The sequence below is a fragment of the Furipterus horrens genome, unplaced genomic scaffold (genome assembly GCF_987537825.1).
Source record: "Furipterus horrens unplaced genomic scaffold, mFurHor1.1.pri manual_scaffold_17, whole genome shotgun sequence".
Classification (NCBI taxonomy): Eukaryota; Metazoa; Chordata; class Mammalia; order Chiroptera; family Furipteridae; genus Furipterus; species Furipterus horrens.
In genome coordinates, this window is record NW_028327187.1 from 56,085,406 (window position 1) to 56,110,758 (window position 25,353).

Sequence of the window (25,353 nt, forward strand, 5' to 3'; positions counted from 1 at the left end):
GAAGGTGGAAATTATCAAGATGGCCCACAGCTCCTATAATTCCCCTGTATGGCTGGTGTGCAAGCCGAATGGCACATAGAGAATGGCTGTGGATTATTGGGAGCTAAATAAGGTTATCCCCCTGATACATGCAGTGGTCCCCTCAGTGATGGAGCTGATAGACCAATTAACTAATAAGTTGGGAACTTATCATTTTGTAGCTAACTTGGCAAATGCTTTCATCTCCATCGATATTGCTCCAGAGAGCCAAGATCAGTTTGCCTTTACCTGGGCAGGCAGGCAATGGACTTCTACGGTGCTTCCACAAGGGTATTTGTGTAGCCCAACCACTTGTCATGAGCTTGTGGCAGAAGACCTGACGAAATGGTTATGGCCTGCTGAAGTGCGCCTCTTCCACTATATTGATGACATTTTGTTAACCAGTAATTCTCTTGTAGAACTATAGAAAGCGGTACCACAAGTGCTGTCGCATCTAAAAAATTTTGACTGGGCAATCAACAAAGCCAAGCTACAAGGGCCTGGATTATCTGTCAAATTCTTGGGGGTTGTCTTGTCGGGTAAGACAAAAGTTATCCCTAATGCAGTAATAGATGAAATTCAGGCATACCCTGTCCCCACCATAGTGAAGCAACTCCAAGCATTTCTATGTTTTCTTGGATACGGGAGGGTGTTTATACCATATATAGCTCAGGCAATTCATCCCCTTTATATACTAGTAAGGAAAGGGATGAAGTGGTACTGGACCCCAACTGCAGAACAAGCGTTCCAGGGGGCAAAACCCATTAAGTGCACTCAAGCTTTGAATACTGTAGATCCTAATAAGTCCTGTAAACTGGATGTACATGTGGCACAGAAGGGTACTCTGGAAGTATTCTGAATGGCTGTGGCAACCCTTAGGGTTTTAGTCCCAATTGTAAAAAGAAGCTAATGTCCAGAACTCCTTAATTGAAAAGCAACTGGCAGCAATGTATGCTGCTCTGATAGCCACTAAGGCTATAACTAGAACTGCCCCTGTAATGACAAAAACCACCTATCCTACCACAGGATGGGTTAAAGATTAAATAAATAAGCCACAAAGGGGGATGGCTCAGACTCCCACACTTGCCAAGCGGGGGGCTTATCTGCAGCAAAGAAGTACTCTCTCCACTAGCCTTTTGCGGGCTGAGTTGCAGGAGGTATTAGGTCCTATTACCTATGTAGGTTCCTGTCACAGTGGAAGAAATAGAACCCAGTCCTTTCAATGAAGGAAAGGCACCTGTCCCTGCAGATGCTTGGTACACAGACAGGTCTAGCAGAAGCCAACCCACTGTGTGGACTGCTGTGGCAACCCAGCCAGAAACAGACACTATTTGGTTCGATAATGGAATTGGCCAGAGTAGCCAATGGAAAGAATTGAGAGTCATGTGGCTCATGGTTGCTAATGAGGCACCACCTTTGACTGTTTGTACAGATAGTTGGGTCATGTACCAAGGCCTAACTCTGTGGATATCCACATGGCATGCTAACAAATGGGTGGTTATACACAGGCCTTTGTGGAGACAAGCCTTGTGGCAAGACCTATGAAAACTAGGTCACCAGAAACATGTCATTATATACTATGTACCTGGGCATGAGCTCCCAGCTTGCACCGGAAATGATGAGGCCAACACTCTAGCCAAAGTGTGATAGCTAGAAACAGTGCCAAACAACCCATCAGGGAGAAAAGTTGCTCAATGGTTGCATTGATGTCTTTTGCATGCTGGGCAAAAGACTACATGGTCAGCTGTGATAACATGGGGACTGCCTGTCACCTTAGCAGAGGTGCAGGAAGCTTATGGGACTTGTGTTGTCTGTTCCCAAGAGCATCCCTGGAGGCCTGTAGAACATTCTGGACAGGTGCTAGGAGGACGAGTACCAATGACTTAGAAGCAGATTGATGTGATTGAACCCTTGCCAAGCTTGTAAAGGAATAAATATGCAATCACATGTGTGGACACGGCCACTGGACTGCTGGCTGCATACCCAGCACACCATCCAGACCAGAAAGCAGTACTTGCTGCACTTGAAAGCTTGTGTGCTGCCTATGGGTGGCCCCTGATTATTTAAAGTGATTAGGAAATTCATTTCACTGGAACCCAGGTGCAACAGTGGACCTGTGATATGCAGACAGACTGTAAATTCCATGCGGCCTATCACCCCCAGGCTGTAAGGGTGATTAAACAGTATAATGTCTTGTTGAAGAAAGGCCTATAAGTCACAGCTGCCACTCCCACTTTGAGGGACTAGAAAAAATGCCTGTGGACTGTTCTCCAGACTCTAAATAAGAAGAACTGGAGGGAAGGGCCAGCTCCAGTGGAAGCACTGCTCCACTGGACCACTGCTCCTATCCAGCTATAGGTCCAAACCAAGGATGCCTTTCTGAAGTCAGGCATAGGAAAACAAGGGAACATCTTGTTGCCAGCACTGAAGGTCCTGGAGCAAGGCCAGACTACTTGGACCTAGTCTTGGGAACTAAAGACCCCATACATGCATTAGCTGGCACTTGTTTCTCCTTGGGGACAGGGAGTAGAAAAAGACTTGCAGATTAATGCCATGGGTAATCGGACAATGGCCTCCAGCATTGCAAGTAACTTATTCAGGGCCAGCTGGCCATGAGACACTCCTCCATGGTTCTTTTGTAATTTCTCTGTGGCCTATTACGAGTTCCCCCCTATTACTGCAAGTAGATGCAGAGCCCCTGGTTAAAGTACAGAAGGTGTGGTACTCACGCCCCAGGAGACGCCCTCTGCCTGCTACTGTGTGGTCAACAAATCAGAAACTTGCATATATATTGCCTAAATGTAGAGACTTGCCAATGTTGGTTCCTGTAACTGCTTTGTGTTTTCTCCCCTAGGGTGGAAACTAACACCCTAGTGGAATAGGTGCATACTTATGCTACAGTAGCCTTTATTGCTGTTGTGGTTTATGGGTACATAGATCAGCCCTCCTCACCAAGGAAACCTCACAGAATATAAATCTCATGTAAATTGTAAGGTAAAAAAGCCCAAAGGGGGTGTGTGTGAGGACAATAGAGTCTGTCAGTCTCCCTCACTCTGGATGCTTAGGCATGGGCTGCTAAGGGATAATAATTAATTTGCATGTGCAGCTCACTCACAGTTAAATAAGCATTGATGCCATATGTTGGCTAGTAGCTGGCTTTGTCTATGCATAATATATAAAGGGTGGAGTCCCCACTGGTGTATTCATGCAGTGAGCTGCAGGAGGTCTATTGGCGGTCAGCTGGTTGTTCAGTGCTAGCCCATGGCAGAGAGCAAGCATGAATGCTGTAATATCTGCAATAAAGGCATGTCAGAAATCCCATCCTTACCTAGCATATTTTTCCAGTTGCCACACAAGAAGAATCTGCATTGGTTTTGCAACACCATATCTCTGCTACTATATTGAGAGTGACATCATATTCACTTTATATTTGCAGTGCCTAATAGTGTTCACCATAGAGTTAGTGCTCTGCAGACTTTTTAGAACAGATAAGTAGATCAAATATTTTGAGGATCAAGAGTGGGAGTTGTGATTGACTGTCAAACTAGAGCATGTCCCACGATTGGTATCTGTATCTTGTTTGAAAGGCTGGCTTATGTCAGTTTGGGAAATAGGGCACTTAACTTTTTAAAGTTCTTAACAAAATAAAAAGGCATGGAGTCTTCCAGCTTATCAAGAAATAGACACTACGGTCCAGTTTTCCAATTCTGATTGATTAAGAAAGAATGTGGGAGACAGGAGCCCCTAGCTGAGTAGCTAGTTAGCTAAAGGCAGAAACTTAAGGCTACTTAAAAACTGACCAAGAAGCACATTGAGGTGGTTGGCTACATGAAGGTACCCATTTCTGGGGCCCTTCTCCTTGTTCCACTACTTCTAAGTGACCTTCATACTAGACTTAAGCTCATCCTGGGTTGTTGCCATTTAATAATATACCTGTTTCAGTTGTGGAGTTGGTAATGGTTTTATTTCTCTGAGGAGAATTCTATAAACAAAGCACTTTGTTTTTCTTTGCTTCTTATCTGGCCTCCATCCATACTTGCCTCCCCTCCCCTTATTCCCAGATGAATCATTACAAGCTAAGTGACGATGACAGCTCTCAGATTATGACTGACATGCCACTATGAAGATCTTCCCCAGCCAAATTATACTACATAGATTGCTTAATTTGGGGAGCATGTTCTATAATCACATTTTTCTCCTCACTACACTTTAACTTTTCTTTTTCCTTATTTATTGGCCCCATTTCCTTTCCCTTGCTGACAGCAAGCAGTCAGTGGTATCTTGGAAATATAACTTGGTACCAATTCAATCCAAAGCAACAGAAAATGTGCTTTAATTAACTATTATTTGCCAAATATAGACCTTGATGGGAGACCATGCTTTTTCCATACTAATTGCATAGATGTCAGTGACTGAGGGTGGCGGTGTAATGTAGGGAAGTGGTACAAAGAAAATATTCAGATTTGCTATTACACTATGTTAGTTCATTAAATTCAACATAATTCAAATATACTTTGTTTATAAATGAGATTAAAATCCCTGTAAGATGTTGTCTCAGAATATTTATGGATTAAAATGGCAGTGCTCCTAATTTACAGATGAGCATTGGTGAAAGGAGATGTCATAGAAGTGAGCCCTTTGTCCCTCATAGCAAAATTGAAAAATGCATACCAGAATATAATTTCTTGCTTTCTGAGTCCTCCAAGTGTATGTAATAGCCAAAATCTCCTTAAAGTAAACTTCATTTATTACTTATATTCAACTTCAACATATAATTTTATTTTTCTTTTTTTTAATTTTATTTTTTGTTATTCAATTACAATTGTCCCATTTTTCCCCCTTTGCTCCCCCCTCCCAGGCCATCCCTTCTCCCATAATTATATCCCTCCCCGTTGTCCATGTCCATGAGTCATTCATATATGTTCCTTGACATGACCCTTCCCTTACTTATCCCCCTTCTCTCCCTCCCCCTCCCCCCTACTGACTACTATTCTAGTCTTTGCCTATTTAGTTCGTTTGTTTGCGTTGCTTTTTAGTTTCCTGTATTGGGTGATATAATACGGTATTTTGCTTTCTTTGCCTGGCTTATTTCACTAAGCATAATTCTCTCTAATTCCATCCATGTTGTCGCAAATGGCAGGAGTTCCTTCTTTCTTTCTGCTACATAGTATTCCACTGTGTAGATGTACCACCGTTTTTTGATCCACTCATCCACAGACGGGCACCTAGGCTGTTTCCAGCACTTAGCTATTGTAAACAGGGCTGCTATGAACATAGGGGTGCATAAGTTCTCTTGAATTAGGGTTTCAGAATTTTTCGGGTATAATCCTAGCAGTGGAATCACTGGTTCAAATGGCAGTTCCATTTTTAGTTTTTTGAGGTAATTCCATACTGTTATCCATAGTGGCTGCACCAGTCTGCATTCCCACCAACAGTGCACCAGGGTTCCTGTTTCTCCACATCCTCGCCAGCATTTGTTGCTTGTTGATTTGTTGATGATGGCCATTCTGACAAGTGTAAGGTGGTATCTCATTGTGCTTTTTACTTGCATCTCTCTGATGGCCAATGATGTTGAGCATTTTTTCATGTGTCTATGGACCTTCTGTATGTCCTCTTCGGAGAAGTGTTTGTTCAGGTCCTTTTCCCATTTTTTAATTGGGTTGTTTGTTTTCTTGATGTTGAGTCGTATAAGCTCTTTATATATTTTGGAGATCAGTCCCCTGTCTGTGATATCATTGGCAAATATGTTTTCCAATATGGTTGGTTTCCTTTTCATCTTGCTGATGTTTTCTTTTGATGAGCAGAAACGTTTTAGTTTGATGTAGTCCCATTTGTTTACTTTTTCCTTTATTTCTCTTGCCTTGGGAGATGTGTCCGTGAAGATATTGTTACGTGTGATATCTGAAATTTTCCTGCCTATGTTTTCCTCTAGGACTTTTATGCTATCACGGCTTATATTTAAGTCTTTAACCCATCTTGAGTTTATTCTCGTGTGTGGTGTAAGTTGGTGGTCTAGTTTCATTTTTTTGCACGTCCCTGTCCAGTTCTCCCAGCACCATTTGTTAAAGAGGCTCTTCTCACTCCATTTTATGTTCTTTCCTCATTTATCAAAGATTAGTTGACCATAGAGGCCTGGGTTTATTTCTGGGCTTTCAATTCTGTTCCACTGATCTATATGTCTGTTCTTATGCCAGTACCAGACTGTTTTGATCACAGTGGCTTTGTAGTATTGTTTGATGTCTGGTATCGTGATTCCTCCTGCTGTGTTCTTTTGTTTCAAGATTGCTTTTGCTATTCAGGGTCTTTTTTGGTTCCATATGAATTTTTGGAGGATTTGTTCTAGGTCAGTGAAATATGTCATTGGTATTTTAATAGGGATTGCATTGAAATTGTAAATTACTTTGGGTAGTATGGCCATTTTGATGATGTTGATTCTTCCCATCCAAGAACATGGTATTTGCCTCCATTTATTTGTATCTTCCTTAATTTCTTTCTTCAATGTTGCATAATTTTCCGTGTACAAGTCTTTTATCTCTTTGGTTAAGTTTATTCCTAGGTACTTTATTTTTCTTGTTGCTCTAGTAAATGGTATTTTCTTTTTTGCTTCTGTCTCTGATATTTTGTTGTTGGTGTACAGAAATGCCTTAGATTTCTGTATATTTATTTTGTACCCTATTTTGCCAATTTCACTTATTATATCAAGTAGTCTTTTAGTGGAGTTTATAGGGTTTTCTAGGTATACTATCATGTCATCTGCAAATAGTGATAGTTTTACTTCTTCTTTCCCAATTTGGATGCCTTTTATTTCTTTGTCTTGTCTGATTGCTGTGGCTAGGACTTCCAACACTATGTTGAATAGAAGTGGGGAGAGTGGACAGCCTTGTCCTGATTTCAGGGGGGATGCTTTCAGTTTTTGTCCATTGAGTACGATGTTGGCTTCAGGCTTCTCATATATAGCCTTAATGATGTTAAGGTATGCTGCCTCTATTCCCATTTTGCTGAGTGTTTTCAACATAAATGGGTGTTGTACTTTATCAAATGCTTTTTCTGCATCTATAGACATGATCATGTGATTTTTGTCTTTCATTTTGTTTAGGTGATGTATTATATTTATTGATTTGCGAATATTAAACCATCCTTGCATCCCTGAGATGAATCCCACTTGATCATGGTGTATGATCTTTTTGATGTATTGTTGGATCCTGTTTGCCAAAATTTTACTGAGGATTTTAGCATCTATGTTCATCAGTGATATTGGCCTGTAGTTTTCTTTCTTTGCTGTGTCTTGACCTGGTTTTGGGATTAGGGTAATACTGGCTTCATAGAAAGAGTTTGGGATTTTTCCCTCTTCTTGGATTTTCTGGAATAGTTTGAGGAGGGTAGGAGTTGGTTCTTCCCTAAATGTTTTGTAAAATTCGGCTGTGAAGCCATCCAGTCCAGGGCTTTTGTGTGCAGAGAGATTTTTGATTACTGTTTCAATTTCCTTCTTTGTTATTCGTCTGTTGAGACTTTCTACTTCTTCTTGATTCAGTTTTGGAAGGTTATATGTTTCTAGATATCTGTCCGTTTCTACTAGGTTGTCAAATTTCTTGCCATATAGTTGTTTGTAGTAATTTCTTATAATTGTTTGTATTTCTGAGGTATCAGTCGTGATTTCTCCTCTTTCATTTCTGATTTTGTTTATTTGGGACTTCTCTCTTTTTTTCTTAATGAGCCTGGCTAGAGGTTTGTCAATTATGGTTATTTTTTCAAAGAACCAGCTCCTAGTTTTGTTGATTTTTTGGATTGTTCGTTTCGTTTCTATGTCGTTTAATTCTGCTTTGATCTTGATGATTTCCTTCCTTCTTTTTGCCTTAGGCTTTGTTTGTTGTTGCTGTTCTAGTTCTTGTAGCTTTATGGTTAGGTTTTTTATTTGAGATTCTTCTTGCCTTTTCAGATATGCCTGTATTGCTATGAACTTCCCTCTTAGGACTGCTTTTGCTGTGTCCCATAGGTTTTGGGCTGTTGTGTGTTCATTGTCATTAGTTTCTAGAAATTTCTTGATTTCCTCTTTGATGTCATTGTTAACCCATTCATTATTTAAGAGCATGTTATTCATTCTCGATGAATTTGGGTGTCTTCCATTTTTTCCCTGAGGTTGATTTTTAGTTTCAAGGCATTGTGGTCTGAAAAGATGCTTGATATGATTTCAATTTTCTTGAATTTGTTGAGGCTTGTTTTGTGTCCTATCATATGGTCTATCTTTGAAAATGTCCCACGCGCCTTTGAAAAGAATGTATATTTTGATTCTTTGGGGTGAAAACTTCTATATATATCAGTTAAGTCCATGTGGTTTAGTGTGTTGTTCAATGCCTGTATATCCTTGGTGTTTCTTTGCTTGGATGATCTGTCTATTGTTGATAATGGAGTGTTGAAGTCCCCTACTATGACTGTGTTGTTGTTAATATCCTTCTTGTGGTCTTCTAGTATTTGCTTTATGTATTTCGGTGCTCCTATGTTGGGTGCATATATGTTTGTCAGTGTTATATCTTCTTGATGAATCGTTCCTTTAAGTATGATGAAATGTCCTTCTTTGTCTCTTTTTGTTGCCCTTGCTTTGAAATCCGTTTTGTCTGATATGAGGACTGCTACCCCAGCTTTTTTTTCAGGTCCATTTGCTTGGAATATTTTTTTATATCCCTTTACTTTCAGTCTATGTAAATCTTTTGTTTTGAGGTGTGTTTCTTGTAGACAGCAAATATGTGGGTCCTGTTTTCTTATCCATTCCGATACCCTATGTCTTTTAATGGGAGCATTTAATCCATTTACACTTAAGGTTATTATTGACATGCATTTATTCATTTCCCTTTTGTATCTCTGTTCCTCTACTCTTTTTTTTTGTTTTTTCTCTTCCTTTTTCTTAGAATATTCCCTTTAGCGTCTCTTGCAATGCTGGTTTGGTGGAGATGTATTCTTTCAGTCTTCCTTTGTCTGAGAAACTCCTTATTTCACCTTCTATTTTGAACGAGAGCCTTGCTGGGCAGAGTATTCTTGGTTGTAGGCCTTTGTTTTTCATTGCTTGAAATATTTTTGAAAATTCCCTTCTGCTTGTAATGTTTCTGTTGAGAAATCGGTCGATAGCCTTATTGGAGCTCCCTTGTAAGTTATTTGCTGTTTTTCTCTTGCTGCTTTTAGGATTCTTTCTTTGTCTTGGAATGTTGCCATTTTAACTATGATGTGCCTTGGAGTGGGTTTTTGGGGGTTCCTCTTGATTGGAACTCTCAGTGCTTCTTGGACTTGCATAGCTTTTTCTCTCATCAGGTTCGGAAAATTTTCTGTCACTATTTCTCCTATCAGATTTTCAATTCCATGCTCCTTTTCTTCCCCCTCTCGTATTCCGATGATCCTTAAATTATTTTTTCTAATGCTATCCTGTAATTCCCTTACATCTTGTTCATATTTTTTCAATCTTTTTTCATTTCGCTGTATCATTTGAGAATTATTACCTACATTATCCTCTAACTCACTAATCCGATCCTCTGCTTCGTTTAGTCCGCTTTTGACTGATTCTACTGTGTTTCTCAGTTCAGAGATTGCATTCTTCATTTCTTCCTGGTTCTTGTTGATAGTTTCTATGTCTTTTTTTATGCTGGTGTAGTTCTCTGCAAGTTCCCTGTAATTTTCTCGGAGCTGTAGGTAACTTACTTGGAGGCTGTCATAGTTGTTTTTGAGGTTTTCGAGCATATTGAGCTTCTTCACCACCATAGTTTTGAATTCCATATCTGACATTTGGGCTATGTCTATTCCATCTACCTCTCTTTCTGGGGATTCCTCTTTTCTTTTCATTGAGAGGTTGTTTCTGCATCTTATCATGTTGGATTCTTCTTGTTTGTTTTTGTTATTTGGATATGTCTGCTTTGCCTTCCCACCTTTGGGGTATGAGATTTTTTATGGTAGATCTGGGGGTTTCAGTGGTGCAGTCTCTTTGATCTCCTGAGCCTGATGTTCTTGGGGTACCTTTTATATCATTTGTTTATGCTGTCTGGTTATATTTCAGATTTTTGTTGTTGTTGTTGTTAGGATATACCTTCTGGCTTGTTGATGGGATCACTCTATCCACTTTATCTCAAATTCTTTTGTGGAGATGTCAGCTCAGCCTTCTTGTGTCGTCTTCTTTTTCTGCATCCACAGCTGGTCTAATGTGATGGATCAGAGATTCCTATTCCTTGTAGCAGTTGTGTGTGCGAGGTGGCCGGCAAGGTGCAATGCAAGGCTGCCAAGAGCCCACTTCAGGTCTGCCACGCTGCGCTCCAGGAAAGCAGGCCACGCTGCACTTTGGGGAAGCTGGCAAGGTGTTTTTTTTTTTTTTTTTTTTTTTTTTTTTTCACTCAAGCATCAGTGCGCGCCCAAGGCAGCTGGGGAACTAAGCTCAGGCCTGCCGCACTGCACTCCCAGAAAGCAGGCCGCGCCAAGCTCCAGGAAAGCCCTCCAGGTATTTTTTTGGCTCGAACACCGGTTTAGCGCCCAAGGCGGCTGGGGAACTAAGCTCAGGCCTGCCGCGCCACGCTCCTAGAAAGCAGTACATGCCAAGCTCTGGGAAAGCCCTCCAGGTGTTTTTTTGGCTACAGCACCAGTGCGCGTCCAAGGTGTACGGGGAACTAAGCTCCGGCCTGCCATGCCGCGCTCCTAGAAAGCTGGCCATGGCCGCACTCCGAGGAAGCCCTTGAGGTGTTTTTTGGCTCAAGTGCAGGTGTGCACCCAAGCGGCTGGGGAGCTAGCCTCAGGCCTGCAGCACAGTGTTCTGGGCATTGGTCTTTAGCCTCTTAGGGCAGGGCTGCAGACACTTGTTCTCAGTAGAAGTGAGTGTCTGTGAGTCTTGCTGCCCACCGTTCCCGCACATCCTGAGCGGGCACGCGCAGAGCCTGGGCAAGTGCTCTGTGCTCTGGATTCCGGCCTGGTATTTCGGCCTGGTGCCCACTGGGCTGGCCAGGGGCGATTGCGCACAGTCTTCTGCATGTCCAGTGGGCCCTCCCTGCGCCCGTTGGGTCACTGATTTTATGTCTGTTGGCGTGTGTCTGAGGGGCACCTGGACGCACAGCCCTTCGCACCTGAGCCAGTGAATGAGGGCACTTCCCTATGTGCGCCCCCGCAACCCAAGGGGAGTGTTGGGGGGTGGATGAGCGCACCACTGCGCCTGCGCTCCTCAAGAATGGCCTACCACCCCCAAACTTTCCTCCCCTCTCCACCATCCACTAGAGAAAAATATAAAGGAGAATTATGTTCTCACTTGCCCTGCAGCACACTGTCTCCTGTCCTTCAGCGCCAATGCCACTTGGTCAAGTCTGGTCTTTGCCAGCGGGCAGAGATCCGCTCTCCTCCCAACTCCTCTCCCGGGGCAGCCTGTGGTCCCCCAAAATCCTTTGTGTCCTTCCAGCCGCAGCTCTGGCAGCCGCCCCAGTCAGGAATCCCGTTTCGTCCCCTTTTACTCCGCTATCCTCCCTAAACAGGTTGTTCCCAGATGGATTTTCTCTAATCCGTCAGTGCCTTGGCTCGACTCCTGCCAGTGTCCAACTGCTCACTGAGATGTTCTGTCTGCAGTTATCCCAAACTGCAGAAGAGTCTCGGGAGCCTGAAACCTCAGCCTCTCCTCACTCCTCCGCCATCTTCCCTCTCTTTAATTTTATTTTTCAACAGACAATGAATTATAAGCCCATTGCCTGGCTTTACCGAGCCAGAGGTAAATTTCAATGTTTTCTTCAGTCCCCTGAGAATATTCTAAAAATGACTATATTTTCATCTTAAAAACACTAATTTTCCTAATATCTAGTGAATTCACAAACACTTAGTTTCCAAAAATATGTAATGAATCCTAGAAAGTTTTGAGAAAGCAATAGCCACTGAAATAGCATTTTACAACTGAGAAAAAAAAATATTACATAAAGACTACAAATGATGGAAATTACTAGTCTCCCACACTGGGCCTCCCTCAGCTTTCCTTTTTGGGGAGCCACTTAATGTTCTGTTAAGGACAAAATAGACAAGTCTCTTTGCTGCTTTATTTGCTTGTTGTATAATAATCAACAAAAACCAAAGCCATTGACTGAGTGTGAAAAAAGAAGAGCAAAGAAGAGAAAGAAATATCATGAGGTGAAAGGCAGATTTGCTGCTCATGCAGAATAACGAATGAATTGAGTCAGCTCCAACCCACAAGTGATGTGATGAAATCCTGGCTTCTCCACATCACACGAAAACTATGACACAAGACAGGCAGTACTCCATTTGGCTTTTGTTGCTAACACAGTCCATCAGCTCACTATTCTTACTTTCTACAGTGTTCTATTGTTATATTAGGAAAGAAAAACTTGGTAGGCAGGAATACCTTATTTCATTAAATCTGACAGCATTAAAATGTATTTCTGAAGGGAAAAAAAAGCTAGTTATCAAACACCTAAATGCTAGTCCTCAATTGCCTAATGGGTCTTAAATATTTCTTCATTTCCTTACTAAGTTTACTTGCTCTGTTTCCCTGGAGCACCTGATTCAATGACAGTAAGTTATAGAAGATGATGCACTGCTAAAAGGCTATTTTATATATAATAACCAGGTTTTGTTGAAAAACCAGACATGCCAATTCTTGAAATACCCAGACTATAGAAACTCCCAAATTGGTGTGGGAGAAGAGGCTGAGGATGAAGATGTTATTAAAATTTTGTCAAGCCATTGATTTTCCTCTGGCCTTCCAAAACTATTGTCATTATTTTCCTGTCTCTTCCTCTTTCTCTCTGTGGCTTCATGTATTTCACTCTGAGTTTCCTTGCCTTTCATTTTTTTCTTTCTGAAGACAGCCTGGTATATCAGAAATAGCATGGACTTTGGTGATGGTCTGACCCAAATTTATAGGCTTGTCTTTTGTGACCATGAGACCTTAGTCACTCTATACTTTTCTCATTTGAAAAATAGGTATTCTTATGACCACCTCATAGTTTAGTTGGAAGGGTTAAATAAGACTTTGTATTGAAAATAGCTTACACATAGAAAGTACTTGAATACTGGTCTCTCCATTTCTTTTTCTTTCTGTGCTCTTGCTGTGAGCTACTTCCCTTACTTTGCTTCTTTTGTTTCATCCCAGTGGTGCTTTGCAGGGCCAACTGGGCAGTATTCACATCCATTTGCTATTATGCAGAGTCAAAAATGCTAAGTATTACAGTGATTTCAATCATGATATTTGGTGCGAGACTGCCTGAAATCAAACCCCAGCTATCTCTTACTAGCTGTGTTTCCTTGGGCAACTTTTTTAACTTCTGTCAGTTCCAACTTCCCCATTTATAAAACAAGAATAATAATGACACTACCTCATGAAATATGTGCAAATATGGAATGGGTTCATTCATGTGGCTGGCACATATTAGGTGTTCAATACGTATGCATTGTTAAAATTCAAATGTTACCTTTTCAGAGAGGACTTCCCTATCCTATTTAAAATTATAGCCATCAACCTAAGTCTGTTTTACCTTACCCTGCTTGGTTTTTATTGTTAACATTTGTCACCATCTGACCAAATATATATTTACTTGTTTGTGTATTTGCTTATTATTGTCTTGCCCCCGTTAGCACTAGAACATTACTTTCATGAAAGCAAGCTCTGTTTTCTTTAACATATGAAACCTAGAATAGGGCCTGGAACATAGGAGCTACTAAATAAACATCCATTGACTAGATAAATAAATTATAACTAACATTTTCCAATAAGAGGAGAATCTCAGCTCTTTCAGGATGAAGGCAGCCATAACCTTCCTATTGTCTATTGACCCTCTTCTAAGAAGATCACCCTGAAAGCAGAACTAAGCCCCCGGGATGACTGGAACACTCGCTACTTCTCTTTAGTGCGGGCATAAGCTCCCGTTTACAGGGAAGCCTAGCTGGAAGGTTATTATTAAGTTCCCTAAAACATCCCATATTATGTAGCTTTCAAAAAAACAATTCTGCTCCCTTTAAATTTCTTCCCAGGTCATAATAGATTCTTTAAGTAGTTTATCACCTTAGTAGAGTAACTTTGAATCTCAAATCCTGGTTTCCCTTTTAGTAGCACAGCACCAAAGCAGAGATGACAGTTCAATGAGAGTCAGAGAAACTTTATATATAATGGAAATATTGAGCAAGAGGGGTTCAAGCCAGGTGCTTCCAGCCAATATCTATTTCCCATGTCTACTTGTAAATATCAGAAACACTGAAGTACTACTCCTCACAGTCAGCTTGTTTTCTACTCTAATCCGGAGATCTTCTGTTGACTTTGTACGTGGCTGGGTGTTATCCATTTGATATTTGTGAATATATTCCCCCTTCTGATGCAAAAGAGTGCATTGTCCCCAAAGCATCACTTATGCATATTCCTGCATAGTACTATTGTTTTAAAGAAATATATCGTAGCAAAGGTCAAGAGAAAAAGGGGATTAGGCATTAGCTCAGGGATAAATCAAGCTATTGTGCCCTGGAAAAATGAAGCAAAGGCAGAAGATGTAGCTCTGAGCTTTTGCACTACTCATATATGATATATATGCATAATCTTTAAATGGTAGTAATTAACATCACTTTTTCTGTTGATGCATATTGATTCATTTGTGTTGGTGGGAATCTCAAGTTCATTTGAATTTGATAACTACCAACTGTGACTTATTAGGCGCCTGTATGCCCCTTGGCATGTATAGCTGCTTGGGTAACTTCTGTTCTTACCCACCTACAAATTTTAGGTTAGGGCTTTCAATGCAAATATTAATCAAAGAATATTTCTGTCAGAACTTCCTCACTTTAACCTGACTCCCAAGGTGAAACTGAGTCTTCTGAAGTTGAGCTGTGAGCATTGATATTCACTTGGCCACATCCTTATATCTCAGTGAGCAGATGTTACCAGGGATTTCATCCCTCTGAGTACTGTAATAGTCCAGAACAATTCTAAGGATCCATGCTTTAAGTCATTTTACTAAACTGTTATTTATATAAAATAACATTTATTTGTAGAGTTTAAGACTTAACTTGTTAAGGGTTGGTAGATTCTTTAACTCAAATGATGATGAACTAACTTTCACGGTATCATAGATCAGCCATAAAAATAAAAAGCAGCATACTTAGGTCAAATCTAAAAGTAAATAAAGTAAATAAAGGGGGCTATGATTACCTGTTAATGAAAACTAGGCAGCTTACATCTGGACTCTCTCTCCTTTCTGTTTCTACTCCTGTTGTTTGATTTTGTGTAGGATAGGCCTATCGTGGAATCTTGGCATTATTTTTTCTGTTGTTGGTGGTGATAGTTTTGTGATTACAATTGAAAATAACAGGAGAGAGAAGAGATAATAAATAAAATACCTATAAACAAGAGGGATGGAATGTTACCATCTTTTTTACAGGGCATAAAAATAACATTTGAAAATTAAAAACCATTTCCTTCCATAGAGTAAGGTAGAGAAGGCAGTGTCAGAGATTTGATTAATAGGCAGTGTAGTTCATCAAAGGCATGGTCCTTACCAAAGCACTGTGAACTAAGTTTATCTTCATACAGACTGTCTTTCACCTTTTTACTCCCTGTGGAGTCCATACTCCAACGTTTGCTCTGAGTTTGACTCTCCTGCTTTTTTCCTACCAAACACCAGCTCAGGTTTTTCATTTCCAATCACTTGTAGATGACTAATAAAAATGTGGCATATTCCCTCTTCCAGAAAGTCTTAAAGATCAAAAGACTTAGAAAAGAGATACACCTGGGAGTAAAGTCCAGGTATCCATTCAATAATTGAAGGAAGACTAGAATGCATGTATGAACCACAAGTGGGTATCAGTATGTTCCTTGGTCCCGTGAAATCTTACCATAGCGTACACATTACTCTAAGCTGGACAGAGTCAGAACAACAGTCTTCAAACATATTCTTGTGGAAGTTTCCTTCTTTAAGCATGTAGTAGAGATCTCAGCTTGATTCATGTTATGTCCACTGCCAGAGTTCAGCCAAGTCAGGATGACTATGGTAAACTAGCAGTTAATTTGTATGTAGGCTGAAGTCATAGGGAAGATTTTGTTCATGCTTTGCACAGGTTATGGAGAAAAAAAAAGGGGAATGGGGAATCCAAAAATGGTTTCTGGTATCCCACAAAGTCTCAAGGATTAGACTTTGATCACCATTGCAAACAAGACTTAAGACAAAAGTCAAAGGAGTTATTTTTACAATAGCAATAGAGAAAGATAGCAATGCAAGCAATATTGCTTTGGTGTCCCAGTGAAAAACTGCTACAGACTGGGGTCAGAGAACACTCTTGTCATTTTAACCAGAGTAGTACTCACACAGTGAGACCTGAAAAGACCTGAAGTGTTAATTTGGCTCATCAGAAGTTTAGCTACTTTGAAGGGCATAAGAACAGATTACCCTAAGAAGAATTAATGGTCCCACAAGATGGCATGGCTGTAGTGACAGCAGTAAAGTGACATTGCTAATTGTCTTTTTTGGGAACAGACATTGACAAAAGGCCATAAGTGGATGGATATAAAAATATCATTTATGAGCAATGTTAGACACCTCCAGGGATTCTCCTCTATAAATTGATGACTCTTTGGTGGAATTAAGATATCCTGAAATATGCAAGTGGAAATAATAAGACAATGGTATTGACATTAATATAGTTCATGTGACCTCATTTGTAACCACTGGCTGGAAAGGTCTAAGGTGTACACATTACATAAACAAAGATGTCTCTGCTGATCGAGAACATGTCAGGTGTGCATCTGAGTTTCATCTTTTTTTTTTTTTTTTTAGTCATGAAGATGGCTTTCTGCTTAAGAATCCACAACCTGTAAACAAATGTCCCTTTTGGTAAAGAGTGCACATCTTTGTCAGAGCTATCCTGGTGGGAAAGCATTATGTTAAGTGGCTCTTATAAATCTATCAGCCATTTATGATAAAAACTCTCAGCTGAGTGAAAACAGAGGTAATATAATGATACAGAGAGATCTGATCAGATCACTGGGGAGGAGTAGGGAGGGACCATAGAAAGAGGTTGCCTAAGGCAATGGTAAATAGTCTAGGACAGGGTTGGCTGAGAAGCTACATGCCTCTGGAGCACATGGAATTATGGGTCAGAAGATTTTTTTTTTTTTAAGAGGACAGAGACTGGCTGTCTAGCTCTCATCCTAAAGGATGCCTGGATGATCGTGCTGCAGCTGCCTGCATTTCTCAAAAGATGATATTTTGGATCTGGGTGCAGTCTAGGATCAGGCTAGCCCAGCAGGGAGTGACAGGGTTATTCTTCTTTGGGTGTTCTAGAGGGGACGAGCTCTGAGGCAGAAGCCTGTCATTCTTCCAAAATTGTGTAGCTTTTGTATCTTATGTTGTTTTAGTTTGTAAACTAATCCTATAGAAATAAGATAATTAAAAACTAACAGGGGAAATGACAGACGAACTCAGGAGTTAAATATTTTAGCCTTAAGTTATTAAAGTTGTAACTAAAGAGTTCCTTAATTGATAAGACTTTATTGATTAAAGTTATAACTAAAGAGTTAAAAGTTTAGCTTTAATAGATAGACTTAAGTGACTAATGCATATGGAAAGCTGTTATTCCAAAATTGTGCAGCTTTTGAATAATGACTCTTCTCCTTTATCAACAATCATATTGCCTACAGAATTTTACTTAGAGGGTAGGCAGCAGGACCCACTTACTGTTTGGTAGCAGTACATCAATGCTGTAAACTCCATATGTGACCTTTATCCACAACCAACATAATACTCAATGGGCAAAAGCTACAAGTGTTCCCCTTAAGATCAGGAAACAAGACAGAATGTCGGATTTCACCTCTTTTATTCAATATAGTACTGGAAGTCCCAGCAACAGCAATCACACAAGAAGAAATAAAAGGAATCCAAATTGAAAACGAAAGAGAAACACTGTCATTATTTGCCGATGACATGATACTGTACACAGAGAACCCTAAAGATTCCACCAATAAACTACTAGACTGATAAAAAAAAAAAAAAAAGCAGGATACAAATTTAATATCCAGAAATCAGTTGCATTTTTATATGCCAATAGTGAATTAAAAGAAAAATTAAGAAAACAACCCCATTTACAATTGCTTCAAAAAGAATAAATTACCTAAGAATAAGTTTAACCAAGCACGTAAAAGACATGCACTTGGAAAATTATAAGACACTGAAGAAAAAAATTGAAGAAGATACAAATAAGTGGAAGCATATACCATATTCATGGATAAGAAGAATTAACATCATTAAAATGTTCATATTACCAAAAGCAATCTATAGATTCAATACAATTCCAATCAAGATGCCAATGACATATTTCACAGAACTAAAATAAATATTCCAAAAATTTACATGGAACCACAAAAGACCTAGAATAGCAACAGTGATTCCGAGAAAGAAGAACAAAGATGGAGGAATCATGCTACCTAATATAAAACTATACTATATGGCCATAGTAATCAAAACAACATGGTGCTGGCATAAAAACAGACACATAGAACAATGGAACAGAATAGACAGCCTATAAATGAACTCATGCATTTATTTATTATTTTATTAAATGTAACCTTAATTTTATTTTATTTTACTTTATTTTTTTTATTTTATTTTTTGGTTTTTCAATTACAGTTGTCCCGTTTTTTCCCCAGTGCTCCCCCCACCCAACCCAGCCCTTCTCCCACAATCATATCCCTCCCCGTTGTCCATGTCCATGAGTCATTTATACAGGTTCCTTGACTAAAACCTTCCCTTACTTATCCCCCTTCTCTCCCTCCCACCTCTCCCCTATTGACAGTTATTCTGCTCCTTGTTCTATTTAGTTCATTTGTTTAGGTTGTTCTTTAGTTTCCTGTATTGAGTGATATCATATGGTGTTTTTCATTCTTTGCCTGGCTTATTTCACTAAACATAATTCTCTCTAGTTCCATCCATGTTGTCGCAAATGGCAGGAGTTCCTTCTTTCTCTATGCTGCATAGTATTCCATTGTGTAAATGTACCACCATTTTTTGATCCACTCATCTACAGATGGGTACTTAGGCTGTTTCCAGCACTTAGCTATTGAAAACAGTGCTTCTATAAACACAGGGGTGCATAAATTCTTTTGGATTAGGGTTTTAAAATTTTTTGGGTATAATCCTAGCAGTGGAATCGCTGGTTCAAAAGGCAGTTACGTTTTTATTTTTTTGAGGTAATTCCATACTGTTTTCCATAGTGGCTGCACCAGTCTGCATTCCCACCAACAGTGCACTAGGGTTCCTATTTCTCCACATCCTTGTCAGCACTTGTTTGTTGATTTGTTGATGATGGCCATTCGGGCTGGTGTAAAGAGATATGTCATTGCAGTTTTTATTTGCGTCTCTCTGATGGCTAGTGATGTTGAGCATTTTTTTATGTGTCTATGGACCTTCTGTATGTCCTCTTTGGAGAAGTGTTTATTCAGTTCCTTTGCCCATTTTTAATTGGGTTGTCTGTTTTCTTGATGTTGAGTCATATAAGCTCTTTATATATTTTGGATATCAGTCCCTCGTCTGAGATATCATTGGAAAATATGTTTTCCCATATGGTTGTTTTCCTTTTCATCTTGCTAATGTTTTCTTTTGCTGAGCAGAAATTCTTTACTTTGATGTAGTCCCGTTTGTTTATTTTTTCCTTTATTTCTCTTGCCTTAGGAGATGTATCTGTGAAAATATTGTTATGTGGGATATCTGAAATTTTCCTGCCTATGTTTTCCTCTAGGACTTTTATGGTGTCACGGCTTACATTTAAGTCTTTGATCCATCTTGAGTTTATTATGGTGTGTGGTGTAAGTTGGGAGTCTGGTTTCATTTTTTTGCACATCCCTGTCCAGTTCTCCCAGCACCATTTGTTAAAGATGCTCTTCTCACTCCATTTTATGTTCCTTCCTCCTTTATCAAATATTAGTTGACCGTATAGTCCTAAATTTATTTCTGGAATCTCTATTCTGTTCCATTGATCTATATGTCTGTTCTTATGCCAGTACCAGACTGTTTTGATCACAGTGGTTTTGTAGTATTGTTTGATGTCTGGTATTGTGATTCCTACTGCTGTGTTCTTCTGTCTTGATTGCTTTGGCTATTTGGGTATTTTTTTGGTTCCATATGAATTTTTCAAGTATTTGTTCTAGGTCTGTGAAATATATCATTGGTATTTTAATAGGGATTGCATTGAATCTGTAAACTGCTTTGCGTAGTATGGCCATTTTGATGATGTTGATTCTTCCTATTCAAGAACATGGTATTTGGTTCCATTTATTTGTATCTTCCTTAATTTCTTTCTTCAATGTTATGTAATTTTCAGAGTACATGACTTTTATCTCTTTGGTTAAGTTTATTCCTAGGTACTTTATCTTTCTTGTACCTATAGAAAATGGTATTTTCTTTTCTTTTTCTGTCTCTGATATTTTATTGTTGGTGTACAGAAAGACCTTACTTTTTTTGTATATTTATTTTGTACCCTGCTATTTTGCCAAATTCACTTATTACATCGAGTAGTCTTTTAGCAGAGTTTATAGGGATTTCTAGGTATACTATCATGTCATCTGCAAATAATGATAGTTTTACTTCTTTCCCAATTTGAATGCCTCTTATTCCTTTTTCTTGTTTGATTGCTGTGGTTAGGACTTCCAGTACTATGTTGAATAGGAGTGGAGAGACTGGACATCCTTGTCTTGTTCCTGATTTCAGGGGGAATGCTTTCAGTTTTTGTCCTTTGAGTATGATGTTGGCTTCATGTTTCTCATATATAGCCTTAATTAGGTTAAGGTATGCTCCCTCTATTCCCATTTTGCTGAGAGTTTTCATCATAAATGGGTGTTGTACTTTATCAAATGCTTTTTCTTTATCTGTTGATATGATCATGTGATATTTGTCTTTCGTTTTGTTTAGGTGATGTATTATATTTATTGAGTTGCGAATATTAAACCATCCTTGCATCCCTGGGATGAATCCCACTTGATCATGGTGTAGGATCTTTTTGATGTATTGCTGGATCCTGTTTGCCAATATTTCGTTGAGGGTTTTAGCATCTATGTTCACCAGTGATATTGGCCTGTAGTTCTCTTTCTTTGTTGTGTCTTGACCTGGTTTTGGGATTAGGGTAATACTGGCTTCATAGAAAGAGTTTGGGATTTTTCCCTCTTCTTGAATTTTTGGAATAGTTTGATGAGGGTAGGAGTTAGTTCTTCCCTAATGTTTTGTAAAATTCGCCTGTGAAGCCATCTGGTCCAGGGCTTTTGTGTGCCAGGAGATTTTTGATTACTGTTTCAATTTCCTTCTTTGTTATTGGTCTGTTGAGACTTTCTACTTCTTCCTGGTTCAGTTTTGGAAGGCTATATGTTTCTAGAAATTTGTCCATTTTTTCTAGGTTGTAAGAGTTTTTGCCATACAGTTGTTTGTAGTAATTTCTTACAATCCTTTGTATTCGTAACTTTTTTTTTGCACTTACCATTTTTATTTCGCTATGCAGAAACATACATTCACCATGGGCTGTGTAATGCAGCCGACAGTGTAGTGGAGAATATATTTTTTTGAAGGCTATTTATTACTAAACACTAAATAGTTTAATTACAGTGGAAATTCTGTACAGTTTAAGGCTTGGCTCTGAACTAGGTTGTAAATATGGAGCATATTTGGAAATAAAAGACTTTTTCAATTAAAAAAAGAAAAATCATTTAAAAAATATAAGAAAGAAGAAATGAAGAAAGAAAAAAACCTAACAGGAACTCAACAGGTTTTTCTGGAGTGAAATTTCATAATATTGTAAACTAATGAAAATACATATTTTCTTCCCAAAATAATCACAATTTACACATTTAGGACTTGATAGAGAACTTTGAGAAGCTTTCTGGATTGAACATGGACCAAAATGGACAACAAGGAAGAAATCATATTAATATGCTAAAATCAGTACTACCTTATAATGAATTAAATTAGATACACAAAACGGGATCATAAGCATTAAATATTTCCAGAGGATCAGAGAGTCAATAGTATTTATGGGTTAAGAGTAATAAAATCAGCTGAAACAAGTACAAGATTCAAGTGTTGACTGAATAAACACGGTAACTGGCACACCTAATCTGCAGTAAACCTGACACACCAGGCCTAGATAGCTTCTAGCATTTTAGGGTAATCTTCATTTATCTGTAAACAAAAGATCTGTCACTTAGGAAATTGAAATTTTGTTTAGAACTTCAATAATAATAAACTATAAAAGGCATAGATTTTTTATGTGTTACATGAAATCACGGTTTATATTGTTGGTTATGAACATGCAGGTATAGCAGAAAACTTAGACACTTTATGAAAATTAAAAATGCTGCTCTTTTGTAATTTTATCGTTGCCTAATGCAATATCAGTTTAGTGATGCTGATTCAGATTGCTTCATTATGGGACGATCTCTCGGACCCTGTCTTTATTAATGGTCACGTTCTGTTCTTCTAGATTGAAAATTTCCACGGGCAAATATAAGTCAGTTGGGTTAGAAGAGGGAATTCCATATAGGCTCTGGTTTTCCTAATAGTTAGCGTGACTGGATTCCTGCACAGACTAAGTTATTCCTGGGATCAATCCTCTCCATCTGCCAGTGTGATCTCTGTCTCTTTATGGACCACCACTTTGGTTACTGACATGTCAGGGTGCTGCTCTTTGGCCTCTTTAATTGCCTGAGCCAGCGCCTGGTTATGGTCGATGTCTGCATCGCCTGTGATGACTATTCGCTTCTCAATTCTTGTCTCCGAAATGCCACCTTTCACAGTTTTGGTGATGTGGGTGGTGGTCGTGGTACTGGTGGTTTCGGACGTGATCATCTGTGCACTCATTAGCACACCTGGCTCCATATCAGCACTAGGATCAACCTGTGATGATTCGTATGTTATGGTTTTGGTTTCTGTATGAATGACTTGCAATTCTTTGGTAGAAATTTCTAGCTTTACTCCTCCTGGTGAAACACTGCCCAAACTGACAGTCTCTGTCTTCACAGTGGATGACTCAAAGTGAGGTTTTTGCTCCAAAGTTTCAGAAACGTGGATTGCTAAACTCTGCTCCTCCTTTGGCTCATAGGAAGTAATGGTCATTTCTTTCTGTTCCAGTACAGTTTTATCAGCCACCTCCCTCTTTTCATCTTTAGCCCCTTCTGTCAGAGCAGAGCCCTCCTTCCATTTAACACTAGAAGTGCCAGCAGATGCTGCTTGTGCTGCAGCATCCATATCATCTCCAGCCACGTAAGAAGCAACCCCACTTGCATGCACATTCATCACATGTTTCTCCTTCAACAACACAGTTTCCTGCACAACCTTCTCAGTGCTAAGTGGCTGGGCAGGCTGAGTTGTTTCCATCTCTGCTTCATTGGACCCCATCCTGGTTTCTGTTTTCTCTTCAGGTACAAGGGGTTCAATCATGGGTGCATCCTCCTGCCTGGTGGCTAGTCACACTGAGTAGGTAGAAAGCCTCTTTTCCCATTCATTTGTGATGGCAGTGCCTGTGGAGGTTTCTAAAAAGGTTCTTTTCAGCTCACTAATATTGGTTTGATGTGTCATCAGGTCATCTTGAGTTTTATCTAGCTTCTCCATAGCGGTGGTTTCCCCATCGGCCATGGTTGCCATGCACTCGCTGTCAGTCTTTCCCTCGTGCCATATTGTTGCGACAGGGGTGGCTTCCTCCGCCTTTTTCTGCCTGTCTTCTTCCTCGCAGCGCTCCTCCTTGACCTTTTTCTCCAGAGTCACAGTGGTGATCAAGTTGATCTGAGAGATGCTCTTTGTTGTGGCATACTGACCAGTACCAACCTCTGCAGCAGATACAGAATCCTTCATGTGTATTTCATGGTTTTCATTCACTGACGACAGACGGGTAGGTGGAGAGGATGAAGGATGGTGGAGGTGAGGCTGCATTGGCAAGGCAGTTCCTGCAGCTAGCGGAACGAGTCGTCCCACCTTCACGTGTGGCAGAAAAAAGCCCAAAGGGACACCTGAGGAGTAATCAATCCTTAGTACTTCTGTGTTATCAGTCGTGATTTCCTTTTTTCAGTTCTGATTTTGTTTATTTGGTCTTCTCTCTTTTTTTCTTGATAACCCTGGCTAAAGGCTTGTTGATTTCGTTTATTTTTTCAAAGAACCATCTCCTAGTTTTGTTGAACTTTTGAATTGTTTGTTTGGTCTCTATGTCATTTAATTCTGCTCTGATCTTGATGATTTCCTTCCTTCTTCTTGCCCTAGGCTTTGTTTGTTGTTGTTCTTGGTCTTATAGATTTAGGGTTAGGTTTTTTGAGATTCTTCTATTCTTTTTAGATATGCCTCTATTGTTATGAACTTCCCTCTTAGGACTGCTTTTGCTGTGTCCCATAGGTTTTGACCTATTGTGTGTTCATTATCATTAGTTTCCAGAAAGGTCTTGATTTCTTCTTTGGTTTCATTGTTAACCCATTCATTATTTAATAGCATGTTATTCATCTCCATAAGTTTGGATGTCTTTGATTTTTTTCTCTGAGGTTGATTTTTAGTTTCAAGGCATTGTAGTCTGAGAAGATGCTTGATATAATTTCAATTTTCTTGAATTTGTTGAGGCTTCTTTTGTGTCCTATTATGTGGCCTATCTTTGAAAATGTCCCATGTGCATTTGAAAAGAATGTATATTTTGCTTCTTTGGGGTGAAAAGTTCTATATATATATCAGTTAAATGCATATGGTTTAGTGTGTTGTTCAATGCCTGTATATCCATGGTGTTTCTTTGCCTCGAAGATCTGTCTATTGTTGATAATGGAGTGTGAAAGTCCCCTACTATGAGTGTGTTGCTGTTAATATCCTGCTTGTAGTCTTTAGTATTTTCTTTATGTATTTGGGTGCTCCTATGTTGGGTGCATATATGTTTATCAGTGTTATATCTTCTTGATGGATTTTCCCCTTAAGTGTTATGAAATGTCCTTCTTTGTCTCTTTTTATTTTCTTGCTTTGAAATCTGTTTTGTCTGATATGAGGACTGCTACCCCAGCTTTTTTTTCAGGTCCATTTTCTTGGAATATTTTTTTATATCCCTTTACTTTCAGTCTATGTAAATCTTTTGTTTTGAGGTGTGTTTTTTGTAGACAGCAAATATGTGGGTCCTGTTTTCTTATCCATTCCGTTACTCTATGTCTTTTGATTGGAGTATTTAATCCATTTACATTTAAGGTTATTATTGACATGTATTTATTCATTTCCCTTTGTACCTGTGTTCCTTTCTTCTTTTCTTCTTCTTTTTCTTAAAACATTCCCTTTAGCATGTATTGCAATGCTCGTTTGGTGAAGATGTATTCTTTTAGTCTTCCTTTGTCTGAGAAACTCCTTATTT

The 25,353-nt window shown here is 39.3% G+C and overlaps 1 pseudogene; it reads right to left on the reverse strand.

Annotated features, from left to right (window-relative positions):
- Positions 1-22,595: 22,595 nt before the first annotated feature.
- LOC149991041 (band 4.1-like protein 3 pseudogene) lies at positions 22,596-23,918 on the reverse strand (annotated as a pseudogene).
- Positions 23,919-25,353: the final 1,435 nt, after the last annotated feature.